Source organism: Bombina bombina, chromosome 5, assembly GCF_027579735.1.
Source record: "Bombina bombina isolate aBomBom1 chromosome 5, aBomBom1.pri, whole genome shotgun sequence".
Taxonomy (NCBI): domain Eukaryota; kingdom Metazoa; phylum Chordata; class Amphibia; order Anura; family Bombinatoridae; genus Bombina; species Bombina bombina.
Genome location: NC_069503.1, coordinates 443789989 through 443805893, shown reverse-complemented (window position 1 = coordinate 443805893; position 15905 = coordinate 443789989). Strand labels below are relative to the sequence as shown.

The window sequence follows — 15905 nt, the reverse complement described above, 5'->3', positions numbered from 1 at the left end:
CATAAAACTTAGTTTCAGGAACCGGCTGTAGGAGGAAGCAGGAAGCTGTTTATGGATGAATCATGCTCTATTGCCAGCAGTAAGCTGTGAGATTACTACTGTAGGGGTTTATCAAGAAGATGAATAGGGAAGCCTGTTACATGCAGGGATGGGAGGCAAACCGAGCAGGCCAGTGACCTACAGGTAGGGTGATCATAATGCCGCTTTAAAAAGGGACACATATGAAAAATACATATGTCAGGGCTGTTTAAAGAAATATTTCGTATAAGAACCCTGACATATGTATTTTTCATATGTGTCCATTTTTAAAGCAGTGATATGGTCACCCTACCTACAGGAGATGGGAAGAGATGCTCAGAGCTAGGAGAACCCTTGCTTGCCGTAAGGGGCATAGAAAGTGGTGTCAACACAGCTGCCCAAACAATTTAAAAAATATCCTAATATCTACAATAAAGTTTTACACTTAAAGAGATAGAAAGGTGAAAAATAAAATGTGCATAGGTGCATCAATTTGTAATAGAAGCATTTTTGCAATATACTTCTTTTAGCAGAAATGCTTCTAGTAAAAGTTATTACTGTTTTCCAGCGGCATACACACATATGCTGTTATCGCCTGTTCACCATTATTCAGACACTGTGCATGCTCAGAGAGCTGGCTGAGGTCTGTATTACTTCTGAAGACGTAATTTCTGTCATAAAAGCTACTGCGGACCCTCTGAGAAGGTGCGGTGATTGAATATTGGTGCACAGGCCCTCAAAAGATATGTGCTTATGCTGCAGAAAAACAGTAATAATAAATATGCTTCTATTTCACATTGAAATGCACCTATGCATTTACCTTTTCTATCCCTTTAAAGTAAATAATTGTTTTAATATTCCTTATACAGGGACATCTCATTAGTATGTGAAGGAAGAGGAGAGGGCAGAGGAAATACAGGAGCTGATCTGAGGAAGTATAGATCATTTCTCTACTTCCTGGTCTACAAATATTCCAACAACATCTCTGCTTCCTCTGTTTCCTCATGGTCCAACAGTACCTGTCCCTATAACACTAACTCTGCCTTTGTCCATCAGCACTTGCAGGTGATAGAAAGAGACTTCATGGCAGTCCTCAAGGATAAGATACAATAAATTAAACAACTTCATGTAATACTCTTTAAACAATCTGCAAAGAAGAGTATGAAGCATTAAATTGACCCCATACATAAGAAAAGCCTTATGGCATCACCAAATATAGTACAGTTGAGGAAGTAGAGACATCCAGTCTTACCATTACCCACCATCATCAGGTTAGTCAACACCTGGTCAAAAAACACAGAGTTGTGATTCCTCCATATATCTCTAACACATATCTCTCGGACAAGAACACAAACAGTGCTCCATACTTCTTCACAAGAGTCTTTTGGATCAAAGAAGAGGTGTATTAGGATTTATGATTTATATGTTGATAATTTACTCGTCCTGGGCGAGTAGAATTTGAACTGGGACCAGTAGAGAGAGAGATAAATGCTTTCTATAGACTGTGCACAATGACCAGTACATGTTTATATATGTAATTATTGTATTAAAAATACATACGGCCAGATTACGAGTTTTGCATTATGAGCTGTGCGTTGCTAACGAGCAGTTTTTTCTCACCGCTCACTTAAATGCAGCGCTGGTATTACGGTTTTTTACAAACCCGGCGTTAAAAGGCAAGAAGTGAGCGTAGAGCAAAATTGTGCTCCTTACGGCACTCCAATACCAGCGCTGCTTAAGTCAGCGGTGAGCTGGTCGTACGTGCTCGTGCACAATTTCCTCATAGACATCAATGGGGAGAGCTGGCTGAGAAAAAGTCACCTGCCAAAAAGCAGCATAAATCTCAATAACGCAGCCCGATTGATTCCTATGGGGAAATAAAAGTTATGTTTACACCTAACACCCTAACATGAACCCCAAGTCTAAACACCCCTAATCTTACACTTATTAACCCCTAATCTGCCGCCCCCGACATCGCCGACACCTGCATTATACTTATTAACCCCTAATCTGCTGCTCCGGACACCGCCGCCACCTACATTATATTTATTAACCCCTAATCTGCTGCCCCAACATCGCCGACACCTACATTATATTTATTAACCCCTAATCTGCTGACCCAATGTTGCCGCAACCTACCTACACTTATTAACCCCTAATCTGCCGTCCCCAACGTCGCCGCCACTATATTAAATTTATTAACCCCCTAAACCTAAATCTAACCCTAATCCTAACACCCCCTAATTGAAATATAATTTAAATAAATCTAAATAAAAAATTCTATCATTAACTAAATTATTCCTATTTAAAACTAAATACTTACCTATATAATAAACCCTAAGCTAGCTACAATATAACTAATAGTTACATTGTATCTAGCTTAGGGTTTATTTTTATTTTACAGGCAAGTTTGTATTTATTTTAACTAGGTAGAATAGTTATTAAATAGTTATTAACTATTTAATAACTACCTAGCTAAAATAAATACAAATTTACCTGTAAAATAAAATAAAACCTAACCTAAGTTACACTAACACCTAACACTATACTACAATTAAATAAATTACCTACATTAAATACAATTAAATAAATTAAATTAAATTAGCTAAATCACAAACAAAAAAAAACACTAAATTACAGAAAATAAATAACAAATTACAGATCTTTAAACTAATTACAACTAATCTAATAGCTCTATCAAAATAAAAAAGCCCTCCAAAATAAAAAAAACCTAGCCTAAACTAAACTACCAATAGCCCTTAAAAGGGCCTTTTGCGGGTCATTGCCCCAAAGAAATCAGCTCTTTTACCTGTAAAAAAAATACAAACACCCCCCAACAGTAAAACCCACTACCCACACAACCAACCCCCAAATAAAATACTAACTAAAAAAACCTAAGCTCCCCATTGCCCTGAAAAGGGCATTTGGATGGGCATTGCCCTTAAAAGGGCATTTAGCTCTATTGCAGGCCCAAAGACCTAACCTAAAAAATAAACCGACCCAATACACCCTTAAAAAATCTTAACACTAACCCCAAAAGATTCACTTACCGGGAGAAGTCTTCATCCAAGCGGCAAGATGTCCTCAACGAAGCCGGCAGAAGTGATCCTCCAGACAGGCAGAAGTGGTCTTCCAGATGGGCAGAAGTCTTCATCCAGACGGTATCTTCTATCTTCATTCTTCCGGCGTGGAGCGGGTCCATCCTCTTCCAACGAAGTCTTCTTGCTGAATGAATATCTCTTTAAGTGACGTCATCCAAGATGGCGTCCCTTAGATTCCGATTGGCTGATAGAATTCTATCAGCCAATTGGAATTAAGGTAGAAAAATATACTATTGGCTGATTGGATCAGCCAATAGGATTGAACTTCAATCCTATTGGCTGATTGGATGAGTCAATAGGATTGAGCTCGCATTCTATTGGCTGTTCCAATCAGCTAATGGAATGCAAGCTCAATCCTATTGGCTGATCCAATCAGCCAATAGGATTTTTCTACCTTAATTCCGATTGGCTGATAGAATTCTGCCTATTTTTGTAGCTACGAGGTGGATTGTACTACATAATTTTAACCTGGAATAAAAGTTGAGAATTTTATCATATGATCCGTTTCATTCGTCTTTTTGAACTAATAATATTTAACTAGTGTTTGCCAGGCGGGAGTGCGGCGGTTTAGGGGTTAATATGTTTACTCTAGTGGCGGCGATGTCCGGAGCGGCAGATTAGGGGTTAAACATTTTATTATAGTGTTTGCGATGTGGGAGGGCCTGGGTTTAGGGGTTAATAGGTAGTTTATGGGTGTTAGTGTACTTTTTAGCACTTTAGTTATGAGTTTTATGCTACAGCGTTGTAGTGTAAAACTCATAACTACTGACTTTACGTTACGGATCTTGGAGGTAGAGGGTGTACCGCTCACTTTTTGGCCTCCCAGGACAGACTCGTAATACCAGCGCTATGGAAGTCCCATAGAAAAAAGGGTTTACGAAGTTTACGTAAGTCGGTTTGCGGTAAGGCCAAACATGTGTGCGGTGCCCCTAAACCTGCAAGACTCGTAATAGCAGTGGTAGTGAAAAAGCAGCGTTAGGACCTGTTAACGCTGCTTTTTCAGCTTAACGCAAAACTCGTAATCTAGCCGTTATTTTGTTGTAGTTTAAAATAAAAAAAATATAAAAAAAATGACTGCACAATAAGGTGTTTCACAATGGCTAAACATATGTAAAGAGGGGATAGGGTAGTGGATGTGGTGTGAGCAGGTGATGGATGGGATAAGAAGTGGCAAGTGACATTTAGGCCTGGCTTATAGCTTAACACTTGACTTTATGAGCCCTGCATTATTAGTTTCATAAATATCACTTATATTTACTTCATGCAATGACCTAGGGTACAATTATCTAATATTTGCCGAATCAGACATGAAAAACCTTGCTGGCATTCACAGGGGCTGCCCTCATTGAATTATCTAAGAGTGAGAGTTAATGGAGTTTGCTGAAAAAGGGACATTTCACTTGAAAGAGCAAAGTTAACAGGGGCAAACTTTAAAACTGAAACACAAATTAATAAAAATTAAATAATTCAATTAGATTGCTCTACTACAAATGTAATTACTGTATTTTCAGCATAAAGCAAGTACAAGACCCTTTATCCAAACTGCTTAGGACCAGAAAAGAAAGATTGGATTCCAGAATAGTTGTATATTTGCATCTGCAAAATGGAGAAGTTAGGAGAGGAGATGGGACCAAGTGTAAACTGCATCGGCTACTGTAAATATTCCTGTTCAAGTGGCAACCAGTTCCTCAGCGCTCCTCTGGTTCACAGACCTTACTGGAGAGCTTAGTAAGTGACGGAGTCTTACGGGAGAGGGCGAAAGGTGCGCATTTCTCTCCTTTGTGGGGAGGGAAGGAGTAAAAGGGACACTGAACACAATTTTTTTCTTTTGTGATTCAGATAGAGCATGCAATTTTAAACAACTTTCTAATTTACTCCTACTATCAAATTTTCTTCAGTCTCTTGGTATCTTCATTTGAAAAGCAAGAATGTAAGTTTAGATGCTGGCCCATTTTTGGTGAACAACCTGGGTTGTCCTTGCTGATTGGACAGCACCAATAAACAAGTGCTCTCCAGGGTTCTGAACCAACAATTATCTGGCTCCTTAGCTTAGATGCCTTCTTTTTTTAAATAAAGATAGCAAGAGAACAAAGAAAAATTGATAATAGGAGTAAATTAGAAAGTTGCTTAAAATTACATGCTCTATATGAATCACGAAGAAAAAATTTGGGTTCAGTGTCCCTTTAAGTATTTTCCTGCCACAAGAGAGCTTTTTGGCGCTCTCCCGTGTTCTCTCCTCACAACACTTGCGATACTCACTTCCTTGTGTTTGCTTTAGCATTATTGAGGACTATGTATGTGTAGTTTTTCACCTTATTCTCCATAAAATGTTTATATAGCCTTCATATTGATATTGTTAACAATATGTGCTGTGTCCATATTGTGTTATTACTGTATTTCATTGTATTGATGTGCTTATGATGGAGCAGACTGGAACTTCCTCGATTGGATTTTTTTTTATAATTGTATGTAATAGACACTACTATAAAGAAGAATATGCAAAGATACTGATCTAAAAATCCAGTATAAAACCTTTTAGAAACTTACTTAGAAGCTCCCAGTTTAGCACTGTTAGTGAGGTTAGGCCGGGACACCCAGTGAAAGGGGCTGGGAAAACAAAAAGAGCTCCTTTAAAATCGTGGTCTGATGACATGGTATCAAAATCCAGACTACTAAGTTTGGCGTTCAAAGCAAAGATCTTGTCTGGCCAAGGTCTTTTTTGACAATAATGTAGGCAAGGTAGCATTTTTGCCTCAGGATACAAAGTCCCGAGCTAAAGGCAAATCCGTCAATCATTTTTGTTCCTCTCCCCATTCAAGGAATCAGAAATCTTCCTCTTCACAGAAGCCAAAGTACACAATATCTACCTGAAGGCTGAATCCAGCTTGATATGAGTCCAAGCAGAACAAAAAATCTGCTACCAATGCAAATTCTGCATGAAGGTATGGCCCCGGATCCAAAGAAGTCTTTGGTAGGGGCAGATTAAGCCTGTTTCAGAAGGCCTGGGCTAAGTCCGTCTTGGATGCCAGGGTCATGTATATAATTTCTCAGGGATACAGAATCGGTTTTCAGTCAAGACCTCTTCGAGGGAGGCTTATATTTTCTCATGTCTATAAAAAATCCAGTTAAATGTGCAGCTTTTTTCCATTGTGTCAAGGATTTGGAGGATATGGGATTAATTGTTCCTGTTCCTGCATCAGAACTGGGGAATTATTTTATTCCAATCTGTTCAGTGTCCCAAAGAAAGAAGGAACTTTCAGACCAATTCTAGATCTGAAAACCTTAAACAAGTTTCTGAGGGTACCTTCTTTCAAGATGGAGACCATCAGAACTATTCCTCCTTTAGTGCTCCAGGGTCAATTTATGAGGACTATAGACTTAAAGGATGCCTACTTTCACATCCCTATTCACAAGGAGCATCACTGTGTCCTTTATTTAGCCTTTCTGCAAAATCATTATTAGTTTGTAGCTCTTCAGTTTGGTCTGGCTAGAGCTCCCAGGATTTTCATGAAAGTTCTGGGCGCGTTACTGTCAGTTATCAGGGCACAGGGAATAGCGGTGGCTCCATATCTGGACGATATTTTGGTTCAAGCTCTATCTTTATCTTTAGCAACTGGGCACACTGAGAAACTACTGTGGTTTCTTTGCAGTTATGGATGGAAGGTAAATGTGAACAAAAGTGAATGTGTTCTTAAATACTTTTGTGATAAGTAAATTCTGATACAGTGGATTACAATATAGTTATCTAATTTAATACAATATACAAAAAAAAAATACATACATTCACTATCATGGATCCATGTTACAAAACTATAAAATCAAACTCAAAATATATATGCACTGAGCGCAAGGATATACTGTAGGTAAAATGCTTAAAAACAAAGACAAAAGGTAAAATATTTATAAACAAAATGCAACACTGCTATTGGTTGCTGGTACTCGGCCCGAGGACCAGGCAGGGGTCCGGCTAGTTATAAGTGTGGGCAGATCTGATATTGTCCATCCAGTTGGTGCTATATTTGTGTCCAATAGTTAGAAAAAGGGAGCTGTGGCGAGTGTGACACACCTTTATGTAAAAATGAGTAGAAAAAATATAAAAAATATATTAAGAATCGAAGAAGCGTTGAAAAAACGTTGTGAAAAAATGTTGGAAAAAATTGTTGGAAAGTGTTAATGTGAGAAAAGGAAACCAAAATTTGAAAAACAAGATATATGCTGAAAAATGTGTATAAATTACAAATCCTCGAAAATATTCCAAAGATAATTATAAAATTGTGATAATCATAAATCCCCAATTTTCTTCTATAGTGACATTGTGAAGTGCTGGAATCAGTAGAATATAAAAAGTAAAAAAAAAGCTCATAAAGGACATCTATAAAACCTGCAAAAAAAAAAGGAAAAAACAATACTATAAAAAACATCAAATATTATGTTCATATATAGGTGATGTGCTTACTCAAATCTGTCGACGCATTTCGGCCTTAATCTCCTGGCCTTTATCAAGAGTCTTGATCCATGATAGTGAATGTATGTATTTTTTTTTGTGTATTGTATTAAATTAGATAACTATATTGTAATCCACTGTATCAGAAATTACTTATCACAAAAGTATTTAAGAACACGTTCACTTCTTGTTCACATACACCTCAGCCTAATTTGGCGCTCCCCTCCATTTCACGTACTTGTTATTTACTCAGGGGTTCACTAGGGAACCCTTTTGAGGAGAGATAGAGGTACACTATCCTAGAGTGTTTTGCGCAGGGTATACCACATTTGCACCTTAAATGTGAACAAAAGTTCCTTTACCCCCTTTCACAAGAGTTTCCTTCCAGGGAGTTTTCATAGACTCTGTCTCTATGAGGCTGTTTCTCACAGACCAATGCAAGCTGAAGTTGCAGTCACCCGGTCAGCCGTCAACCTTAAAGGGACAGTCTACACCAGAATTTTTATTGTTTTAAAAGATAGATTATTACCCATTTCCCAGTTTTGCATAACCAACACAGTTATAATAATATATTTTTAACCTCTGTGATTATCTTGTATCTAAGCCTCTGCAAACTGCCCCTTTTTTCAGTTCTTTTGACAGACTTGCAGTCTAGCCAATCAGTGCCTGCTCCCAGATAACTTCTCGTGCACGAGCACAGTGTTATCTATATGAAATACGTGAACTAACACCCTCTAGTGGTGAAAAACTGTTAAAATGCAATCTGAAAGAGGTGGGCTTCAAGGTCTAAGAAATTAGCATATGAACCTCCTAGGTTAAGCTTTCAACTAAGAATACCAAGAGAACAAAGCAAAATTGGTGATAAAAGTAAATTGGAAAATTGTTTAAAATTACATGCTCTGTCTGAATCATGAAAGTTTATTTTGGCCTAGACTGTCCCTTTAACAAAGATGCATGGTGGCAATCTTTGTTAAGGTCACCTCGATTATTAGTCATGCACGGAATCCATCTATCAGTGAACGGTGAGTGGTTCAGACTTTGGTGCCTACAGGCACCTAGGCTATAAATCCAGCCCTGAATACATTCCACTATTCTGGTAATTGCTAACTGAACAAACATCTTAGTCTGCAGCTTCATTATGATATTAACTTCTATAATATTTTTATGAAGCTTCACCTATAAAAGACCTTTAAATAATATAGAAAGTGTTTTTCTGGTTAGATCTCAACTCATGTTAATATTTGTGGATACAAAAAAATCTAGTTATGATAACATATGTACAAATCAAATATAGCACAAATATGTGAATACATGTTATTTATAAAATCAATACCGTCCTACAACAATTTAAAGGAGAATACAAGCAAACATGGAATTCAAAGAAGTGGGTTTTGAATTCACTTAAAGGGGCATGATATAAAATGTTAAAGCACTTGAAAGTGATACAGCATAGTTTTAAAAGCTGACTAGAAAATATAATGCATCTGGCATGTGCAGGCACAGTCATGTTATTTCCCTACTGGGTTTAATTAAGTTTACTATCTCGCAAGAATGTAAAATCTCATGAGATCACAGTAAAGCACTGGTTTTCAAACCTGTCCTCAAGCCTCCCTAACAGGCCACTTTTTGAGGATGTCTGAACTGGAGCACAGGTGAAATAATCAGAAGCTTAACCCCTTAATGACCACAACACTTTTACATTTTCTGTCCGTTTGGGATCAAGGCAATTTTTACATTTTTGCGGTGTTTGTGTTTAGCTGTAATTTTCCTCTTACTCATTTACTGTACCCACACATATTATATATCGTTTTTCTCGCCATTAAATGGACTTTCTAAAGATACCATTATTTTCATTATATCTTATAATTTACTATAAAAAAACTCTAAAATATGAGGAAAAAAATTAAAAAAAAACCTCTTTTTCTAACTTTGACCCCCAAAATCTGTTACACATCTACAACCACCAAACAACAACCATACTAAATAGTTTATAAATTTTGTCCTGAGTTTAGAAATACCCAATGTTTAAACGTTCTTTGCTTTTTTTGCAAGTTAGAGGGCAATAAATATAAGTAGCACTTTGCTATTTCCAAACCACTTTTTTTCAAAATTAGCGCTAGTTACATTGGAACACTAATATCTTTCAGGAATCCCTGAATATCCCTTGACATGTATATATTTTTTTAGAAGACATCCCAAAGTATTGATTTAGGCCCATTTTGGTATATTTCATGCCACCCTTTAACTGCCAAATGCGATCAAATAAAAAAAATCATTCACTTTTTCACAAATATTTTTACAAACTTTAGGTTTCTCACTGAAATGATTTACAAACAACTTGTGCAATTATGGCATAAATAGTTGTAAATGCTTCTCTGGGATCCCTTTTGTTCAGAAATAGCAGACATATATGGCTTTGGCGTTGCTTTTTGGTAATTAGAAGGCCGCTAATTGATCTAGGCCCATTTTGTAATATTTCATGCCACCATTTCACCGTCAAATGCAATCAAATTTAAAAAAACTTTTTCAAAATTTTAGGTTTGTCACTGAAATTATTTACAAACAGCTTGTGCAATTATGGCACCAATGGTTGTAAATGCTTCTCTGGGATCCTCTCTGGGATCCCCTTTGTTCAGAAATAGCAGACATATATGGCTTTGGCATTGCTTTTTGGTAATTAGAAGGCCGCTAAATGCTGCTGCTTACTATACGTGTATTATGTCCAGCAGAGAAGGGGTTAATCAGGTAGCTTGCAGGGAGCTTGCAGGGTTAATTTTAGCTTTAGAGTAGAGATCAACCACCACTTGACACATCACACCCCCTGATCCCTCCCAAACAGCTCTCTTCCCTCCCCCACCCCACAATTGTCCCCGTCATGTTGAGTAAGTCTGCCAGTACTAAAATAAAGGCTTTTTTTTCTAATTTTTTTTTAAAAAAAAATAATTATGTAGGTCTGATGGACCCCCCCTAAGCCCCCAACCTCCCTGATCTCCCCCAAACAGCTCTCTAACCCTCCCCCACTGCCTATTTGCCGCCATCTTGGGTACTGGCAGCTGTCTGCCAGTACCCATTTTGCCCCCAAACAAATGTTTTTTATTTTTTTAAATAAATATAATTTTTCCGCAGTGTAGCAGCCCCCCTCAAAACCCCCCTCCCTCTTCCCCTGCCAGATCCTCCGATTTGTATATTTCCGCCCTCCCTCTCCCTCCTTCTTCTTATTTTTCATTTGTGGCAGTGGTTGCTGCGCGCGTGCGCGCGAGCGCGTGCACACAAATGCACCCACCCTGCACAGCCCCCCCCCCCCCCCATGCTCCCGACACCCGGCGTGCACATTGCATAAACAGGAACCGGATGCCGGGTAGCGATAGGCCACTCACCCGCCAAAGCTCCCACCCACCAATGATGTTCCGATCAGCACCATCGCTAACAGAGTGGCTCTCTCTGCATCGGTTTGTAAAAATATGGTATTGCAGGATGCCTCAATATCGAGGCATCAGTGCAATACCTTAAAAGCTGCTGGAAGCGATCAGGATCGCTTCCAGAGCTTCAAACCCTAGAGGACGTGCCAGGCACGTCCTTGATCATTGAGTGACATCCAATGGAGGACGTGTCTGGCACGTCCTTGGTCGTTAAGGGTTAATAAACATGGTTATTTTACCTGCTCTCATCCAAGGTAATCCCAAAAACATGGCCTGTTAGGGAGGCCTGAGGACAGGTTTGAAAACCAGTGCAGAAAAACAAAATGTGACGTCAGCACTGATGAAACCGATTGGGTGTTTTATTTATTTATTTATATTTTTACATGCAGCAACAGTAGCGGAAGGATAACTTCACAGAGAATGTGCTGTTGTGAGATTAAGAAATTTTGATTTAAAATATCTTCCTTTCTTATATACAGATGTTCAGGTGATATTTTCTTGTCAGTTTTTTAGGATATGCTGCATCACTTACAGGTGATTTATCATATGGTTATTATCATGTCCCTTTAAATGCAATATGCTTGAATTTGCAAAAAAAATACAAAATGCTGCGGAGAAAAGTAATCAAAAGTGCTGCTGTAAATATTCTCATGCTTCTAAGTGAATTTAAAATGCCCTGCAGTGCAATGCAGATTCACTTTATGTCCCTTTAATTATTTTGTACATTATACAATGATCTATTAAGCAAATAGCAAACCTCCAGTTTACAAAACAAATTAAACTATTAGTGGTATTTGCAAAACACAGATCTTGAACTGCACATACGTTATCTACAATCTACATAGCTTAGTATATATTATATAGCATATCTTACTGAATTCAAACCATTATTTCTTGATGTTTAGATATCACATGACAAATAAATAATTCTAAACAGACTTTACACCCTGCTGTGCCAGTAATTATCTTAATAATAGAGTACACATAGCAGAGTGTGATCAGAGTCTAGTTGATTGCTGCAGCAAACTGGTAGCCAATAATGAGACTTACGTGAGCATTTCCTATAAGCCATAATGGATCTCTGACTTTAAAGCCTTTTTATGCGACTGTGATTATAATCTTTATGTCTCCAGCTGCAGATTGCAAAATGAGAACTCTTTTATTTTTTCCAATGCTGCTATTAGCACTTAACCTTTTGCACTGCGTGACGTGTTGTACTGGTGATTTTTTATCATAGTAGAATGTAAATGCACTAAAAACAAATATATCACTTTATCTCTTCATGTAATTCAATATAACTTCTAATGTAAATCCCTATATGTACCCCTTAGGTAGGCTGACCATATTACCGCTTTAAAAAGGGACACATATGAAAAACAGCCCTGACATATGTATTTTTCATATGTGTCCCTTTTTAAAGCGGCAATATGGTCAGCCTACCCTTAGGCTGTAGTTTTAATTAACAAAAAAGACTGTCAGCATACCTAGACTAAATATGATATAGGGGTATATATATACGTATATATATATATATATATATATATATATATATATATATATATATATATATTGTTAGATGGGACTTCATTAATTTTCCCATCGCATATCCTGGACATAGCAAAATGGGTCATCACATTGTTATTGTGTACTACACGGAAAGGGTTAAAAGGACACAAAACCTAAAATGTTTCTTTTATGGTTTAGGTAGATCATACATTTTTAATCAACGTTACTTCTATTATCAAATGTACTTCCTTCTCTTGCTATCCTTTGTTGAATGAGCAACAATGCACTACTGGGAGCTAGCTGAGAAAATTGAGTGGGACAATAACAAGGGCCTAGATGTGAGGTACGGTTGCTACCTTGGCCATGTTTTCCTGAACACTTATGAGTTACACATGCTGCAGGGTGTGCAGAGGGCAACATGCACTGTGCACCTGGACAGCACACAATAGTGACCCTGGACAGCACTATTCATGTTCCTCCCTGCACACCCTACAGCATGTGTAACTCATAAGTGTCCGTGGCCGAGTTGGCAAACCTAATGTGAGGCCACCATTCAACAAATAGTTCCCAGTAGTGAATGGTTACTCCTGAACCTACCTAAGAATAGTTTTTAACAAAGGATACAAAGAGTACAAAGCTAATTTAATAGTAGAAGTGAATTGGGAAGTTGTTTAAAAGGGCAAGTTCTATCTGAATCTTTAAAGTTCTATTTTTACTTTACTGTCCCTTTATTCGCCTTGCTATAGAAGTGCATTGAGAATTTTTGGAAGTCTTTATATCCATGGAATGTTATGGTTAATTAGGGCCTAGTTCAAAATAATTTCCACAAATTAATTTACTTCCATTTTTTGTTTATATTCACTTTTGTTAGAAAGTGTTAGGCCTGAGTCTGGCTTTTTTCCCTTCCTTATACCAATTATGTAAATAACTTTTCTTGTGTTTGACTTATGCATTTGACAGTACGGTATCAGTGCTTTGTGAACTAATACTATTTATATCACGTTTCCTTTTCTTCCTTTCACCCCAAAGGAAAACAATCACCGCATATTTCTACAACACTTGTTTTATCAAACATGACAAGAAACATCATTGAAAGACAAATGTGCTCACATCTTCTGCTTCCAATGTAATATTCTAAGAATTTCTATTGAATATATGAAAAAGGCTTCTGACTACAAGTCCCCATATCATTTGTAACCATAGAACAATAGAAAGCACTATTAGAATGATATACAGGTAGCCCTCAGTTTACACCGGGGTTAGGTTCCTAATGGAATGGTTGTAAATTGAAACTGTTGTAAATTGAAACCCAGTTTATAATGTAAGTCAATGGGAAGTGAGGGAGTTAGGTTCCAGGCCCCTCTCAAAATTGTCATAAGTAACACCTAATACATTATTTTTAAAGCTTTGAAATGAAGACTTTAAATGCTAAACAGCATTATAAACCTAATAAAATAATCACACAACACAGAATATATAATTAAACTAAGTTAAATGAACAAAAACATTTGCTAAACAGCATTATAAACCTAATAAATAATCACACAACACAGACTTTACTTGCATTTTTTTGAAAACAGTTCTTTTTATGCATTCCAATCTGGACTGATTTATAGACAGGAAGATCTTGTTCCTTTGAAAGCAGCTTGATAGCTCAGGTCTAGCTAGCTACACTCATTAATTTCAGCCTGCTTGTGTGCTTGGCTTGCATATCTTTGCTGTAACACAAGCAGACAGCTCCACCTACTGGCTATTTTAATAAATGCACTGCTTCTCAATGCTTTTCAATAGGAGTCACATGACTGAAAAAAAAGGTTGTTATTCTGAAACAGCGTAAATTGAACCGTTGTAAAACGAGGGCCACCTGTATATGACACAGATTATATATAAATACACACATGCTTCCGATTGAAGCAACGCTGTGTGTCATGGTTCTTTTAAAGTAACCATTAACTAAAAATGTTATCTTCCACCAAATCTTCAATTAAGGAAAATTAAACACCATTGTAATAAACAGTATTTGAGTTTCCTGCTTTTGCAATAAAACACCTCTGAAAAGGAAGCTTTTCTCACTCCCTCCAAAGAGGCTGGAATGCTGTCATAATTTTAAATAGAAGCTTTTTACTTCTAATAAAGGTTATTACTCTTTCAAAAGCATATGCACATATGCTATGTGTGACCAGAGAATCAGGACTTAAACATCATGTGCCAGTGTTCACAGTAGATATACAGTATGTATAAATTTGTGATTGGCTAATGGCTGTCACATTATGCAGGGCACCATGGAATGAAAAATCAGAAATTCAAAGTGTTATTGCATTGTCTTTTTATTATGATTTTGATGATTATACAATTCTGCTCTATTTAATGGTAATGAAATGTAGCCACCAATCAGCAAACGCTACCCAGGGTACTGAACCAAAAATGGGCCAGCTTCTAAGCTTACATTCCTGCTTTCCAAATAAAGATACCAAGAGAAGAAGAAAAAATGATAATAGGAGTAAATTAGAAAGTTGTTCAAAATTGCATGCTCTATCTGAATCATGAAATACATTTTTTTGGGTTTCATATCTCTTTAAGTGCTTTTAAAAATGTATATTTTTACACAGATAATTTGCAATGATTTCTTAATTGATTATATATGCTATGTATGTATAAAAATCATAGTTTGTCTTTTACTGTAAATCTTGTGTGTGTGCGCATGGTCTAGAGATATGTTCAGGCTATAATAACGCATTATTTAGAATTTGCATATATTTACTAAGCAATATAATTTACAGATATTGCAGTATATTGTAAACGTGCCGAAAAATACATTTTAATGGAAATTACAGCCATGAAATTGGCATAGATATAAAGAAAGTAAGAATATCATACTATTATTTGTGATGTTGTAGAATATTTATAAAACTAAATTTTATATCTGTACATTCTACAGTCAAGTCCAAAAAACTTTCATGATTTAAATAGGGAATGTAATTTTAAACAACTTTAAAATTTATTTTATCACCAATTTTGCTTAGTTGAAAGCTAATTCTAGGAGATTCATGTGCTAATTTCTTAGACCTTGAAGACTGCCTCGAATCTGAATGCATTTTCACCACTAAAGGGCATTAGTTCATGTGTTTTATATAGATAACATTGAGCTCATGCACGTGGTTACTTTGGAGAGAGCACTGATTGGCTAAAATGCAAGTCTGTCAAAAGAACTGAAATAAGGGGGCAGTTTGCAGAGGCTTAGATACAAGGTAATCACAGAGATAAAAAGTGTATTTCTATAACAGTGTTGGTTATGCAAAACTGGGAAATGGGTGATAAAAGGATTATCTTTCTTTTTAAACAACAAAAATTCTGGTGTTGACTGTCCCTTTAAATGCGTTTGTTATCATCAGATAATATGATTATGTTATGCAAATA

General features: G+C 36.9%; 1 protein-coding gene across 3 annotated transcripts in view; it reads right to left on the bottom strand.

Annotated features, from left to right (window-relative positions):
* Positions 1-15905, bottom strand: part of DDC (dopa decarboxylase) — a 222497-nt gene that overhangs the window by 41516 nt on the left and 165076 nt on the right. The gene's annotated exons all lie outside the window — the stretch shown is intronic.